The sequence below is a fragment of the Cervus canadensis genome, chromosome 27 (genome assembly GCF_019320065.1).
Source record: "Cervus canadensis isolate Bull #8, Minnesota chromosome 27, ASM1932006v1, whole genome shotgun sequence".
NCBI classification, from domain to species: domain Eukaryota; kingdom Metazoa; phylum Chordata; class Mammalia; order Artiodactyla; family Cervidae; genus Cervus; species Cervus canadensis.
Genome location: NC_057412.1, coordinates 35378492 through 35383142, shown reverse-complemented (window position 1 = coordinate 35383142; position 4651 = coordinate 35378492). Strand labels below are relative to the sequence as shown.

General features: G+C 36.2%; 1 non-coding gene across 1 annotated transcript; it reads left to right on the top strand.

Annotated features, from left to right (window-relative positions):
• The first annotated feature begins 3745 nt into the window (after positions 1–3745).
• TRNAW-CCA lies at positions 3746–3817 on the top strand. Its single transcript has one exon. It is a non-coding gene; the product is annotated as a tRNA-Trp (tRNA).
• Positions 3818–4651: the final 834 nt, after the last annotated feature.

The following is a 4651-nucleotide window of genomic DNA, read 5'->3' as shown; positions in this document are numbered from 1 at the left end:
ATGTCCACTTGGGTGAAGTACTGAAGCATCAAAGGCAAACTACATACTTAAGAATTCATACAATTCATACACCATGTCCCCTCTATTTATCATACAGCCCATCACTGCCATTCCATATGTGTCCTGCCAGTCAGCACTCCTGATTTCACCACAGGAATATACAAGCTCACTGGCCCTAGCAGCTCTTGAAGTGAGTTTATATTTATACTTGAGAAAACATCTCACGTGTTCCAGATGACAAAGCTTGGGTTTGTTTTTGTGTGTGATAACCATGCTCTTACTATCTTCTCTATATGGCATTGCATGGTGTTAGCTAATTCTGACTCTAGCAGCCAAAAGCTCTTGCAGTTAATACCTACAGATATACTGTAAATATCTGGAGAATTAAAAACAATAATAACAATAAATACTCTGCTAAGTAAATTATATAACCATGGAATGTTTAAATTAGAAAGGCCAGACATAGAGAAGAGTTCAACAATAGCCAGAACACCCCGACCAAAATTTCCCTCATATTTAGCATCCAAAATGCTATTAATATTATAAGTCAAATTTTCTTCACAATAAAATATAGTTCTCTTGTGAAAAGAAAACCTCTTTAAGAAACCACTATAGCAAAAGTTCTTAATACATTCAGTGGTCATTTATTATAGTCAGTTAAAAATGGCATGCTGTGTATGTTTTCCTTGTTTTATTTATAAACACAAGAATAAAGTAAAAGAAGTTTAACTAGATCAATCAGTCAGTTCAGTCACTCAGTTCTGTCCAACTCTTTGTGATCCCATGGACTACAGCATGCCAAGCCTCCCTGTATATCACCAACTACCAGAGCTTGCTCAAACTCATGTCCATCGAGACAGTTATGCAATCAAACCATCTCATCCTCGGTCACCCCCTTCTCCTCCCACCTTCAATCTTTCCCAGCATCAGAGTCTTTTCAAATAAGTCAGCTCTTCGCATCAGATGGTCAACATATTGGAGTTTCAACTTCAACATCAGCCCTTCCAATGAATATTCAGGACTGAGTTCCTTTAGGATGCACTGGTTTGATCTCCTTGCAGTCCAAGGGACTCTCAAGAGTCTTCTCCAACACCACAGTTCAAAAGTATCAATTCTTCAGTGCTCAGCTTTCTTTATGTTCCAACTCTCACATCCATACATGACTACTGGAAAAACTATAGCTTTGACTAGACAGACCTTTGTTGGCAAAGTAATGTCTCTGCTTTTTAATTTGCTGTCTAGGTTGGCCATAGATTTTCTTCCAAGGAGCAAGCGTCTTTTAATTTCATGGCTGCAGTCACCATCTGCAGTGATTTTGGAGCCCAAGAAAATAAAGTCTCTCACTGTTTCCATTGTTTCCCCATCTATTTACCATGAAGTGATGTGACCAGATACAATGATCTTAGTTTTTTGAATGTTGAGTTTTAAGCCAACTTTTTCACTCTCCTCTTTCACTTTCATCAAGAAGCTCTTTAGCTTTTGTTCAATTTCTGCCATAAGTGTGGTGTCATCTGCATATATGAGGTTATTGATACTTCTCCCAGAAATCTTGATCCCAGCTGGTGCTTCATCCAGCCTGGCATATCACATGATGTACCCTGCATATAAATTAAATAAGCAGGGTGACAATATACAGTCTTGACATACTCATTTCCCAATTTGGAACCAGTCTGCTGTTCCATGACCAGTTCTAACTGTTGCTTCTTGACCTGTATACAGATTTCTCAGGAAGCAGCTGAGGTGGTCTGGTATTCCCATCTCTTTAAGAATTTACCACAGTTTGTTGTGATCCACACAGTCAAAAGTTTTGGCATAGTCCATATAGCAGAAGTAGGTGTTTTTCTGGAACTCTCTTGCTTTTTCTATGATCCAGTGGATGTTGGCAATTTGATCTCTGGTTCCTCTGATAACTGGACATAAAAAATTGGAATGACACATTTAAAGGAAAAAAACAGCAATTTTTTTTTCTAGAAAATCAGCATCATTAATGATGCCTATTTGTAAGTGAAGCCTAACTGTATTTTTCTCCATTACACTGGAACAATCTTGATTATTTTTAACATATTTATTTTAACTAAAAGTGGTGTTATATGATCCAGCTGCTGAGGAAAGTGTCAAAAAGTCACATCCAGGTTTCTGTTGCTATTGCTTTGTTTCTATTTAATTTTTTTTCCCTTAAAATGAAACATGTTCTTATAAATAGAGCTACATGGAAGACACAGAAGCCAAAAATATATTTTCCTGAAATGGAAACCCAAAGCACCAAACAATAATTTAAGTTTTCTGAATCATGGAATGGTCCTGAATTCTAGCGATAAGGCAATAGGAGAAAGGCAGCAATTAATAAAAAAGTGGATATTTTGGTAGTATTATTGAATGAAAGAGCAGTGGTTCAGTACAAAGCTTCGTATTAAAGAAGTTCAGAGCTGACCACTTAGATCTACTCTGTTCTATTGGCATTGCTTCATACCCTGGGTAATGTCCCTGATTCTAACCAGATCAAAGGACTGAACAAAGGAATTATATCCACATTCATCAGGCTTTGTAAAATTTATCCTACTTTCATGGGTTTTTTTGATGAGTTATTAATAAAATGTTCACTCATATTGGAGGAAATGTTTTAGAAGTCCAGATACATTAAGAAATGTCAAACATTTTTCTCAAAAGTACAAATATGCTAACTATACTAGGAAAAGATTATTTTCCTCTCCAACTTTGAAGTAGCCACCCATCTATAGAGTAGTAAGTACAAGATTAGTTCTTTTATTACCAATAATTAAATTATAATAGTCATATTCATTGAACCCTTAACATAAGCCAGGTTTGTGCTTAGTACATGTATTATCTAATACTTATAATCTCTAGATGAAACATTATTATTATCTTCCCCATAAACACAACTACATTATGAGGTATAGTTTATATTCAATAAGCTATATATTTAAAACATACAATTTAATAAGTTTGAAACATGTATATACCAGTGAAGCCATCACCAGAATCAAGATAATGGATATAACCATCATCCTCAAAAGTTTCCTAGCACTCACTGTAATCCACTCGTCTCTTCTCATCTCAATTCTATCCTTTTTCCTTTCATCAGACAACCACTGACCTGCTTCCTGTCACAATACATTATGATGTGGAGGAACTTGAATTTTCATGCAGTGTTGATGGAAATATAAAACTCTATACATATTTTGGAAAACAGGTTTTGGCAGTTTCTTTAAAAATTAAACATACGGCTATAACATGACCTACACATTTCATCCCTAGGTATTTATCCAGTGGAAGCATATGTCTCTACAAAGACTTGTGCATGAATGTTCATAGAACATTTATATGATATATGACATGGCTTATGTTTCACACAGATCCTTCTGCACCTTGAGTTTGGACTAGGCTCAAGAAAAATGAAGAACAGAAGGAGGGAGAACAATTAGGAAGCCATTACAATAATATGGATTGGGATAACAGTGGCTTAACCAGTTTGGTATGATGGTAAAGTGGTGAGAAGTAGGAAGATCCTACATAAATTTTTAGACAGACATTACTGCATTTTCTGATATACAGGATGTATGGTATAGAAAATGGAGAGGGGTCAAGGATGTCTCCTAGACATTTGGCCTAAGTGATTAGAAAAATGGAATTGCTGTTAACTGAATAGGTAAAGCATCAGAGGGAATAGGCTAGGGGAGGGTAAGATCAAAGGTTTGTTTGGGATATGCTAATACTGACGTGGGCTTCCCTGGTGGCTCAGAGGTTAAAGCGTCTGCCTCCAATGCGGGAGACCCAGGTTCGATCCCTGGGTTGGGAAGACCCCCTGGAGAAGGAAATGGTAACCCACTCCAGTATTCTCGCCTGGAGAATCCGATAGACGGAGGAGCCTGGTAGGCTACAGTCCACAGGATCACAAAGAGTCGGACACGACTGAGCGACTTCACTTCACTTTAATACTGAAGTATAAAATACTGAAGTAAAGGTATCTAAATATGGAAGTAAATATAGAAATAGAAAAGATGTAATCCAAACTCTGATGCCTAGATCTATGCATGGATAACATGTCTAAGAGACAAGGAAAAACAAACCACGTAGATTGAGAAGAAATAACTGGGCATAAGGAGGAAAGTCAGGAGAGTGTAATACCCTAGAGATCACTTTTTTAAAGGTATTTAAAGGAAGATGGGGTAATATACCCTCTCAAATGCCACTGACAGGTTTACTCACATGAGAGGAGAAGATTAGACATTCAATTTAGCATCATGACCAATGGTGGCTCTGATGAGAACAACATCATTGGAATAATGGGCTTTAATGACTGATTAGGGTATAGTGGAGAGAAAGGAGTTGGAAATGAGGACTGTAAGCAAATCTTTTTTAGATTTTCTGTGAAGGAATACAGAAAAATTAAGTGGTAGTTAGAAAAGCATGAAGGATCAAAAGAGTTGTTTTTGTTTGTTCTGATTTTTTAAAATATTTTTTGCTTTGCTTTGGTGTACTTTTGTTAGTAAATTTGGAAGTACAAGTTAATGTATTTGGTGGCATTTTATATGTTAAAATATGATATATATCTGTGGGTATATTTTCTTACTTTTTTATTTTGAAATGATTATAGATTCACAGAAATATGTAAAGATAGTACATACAAGTC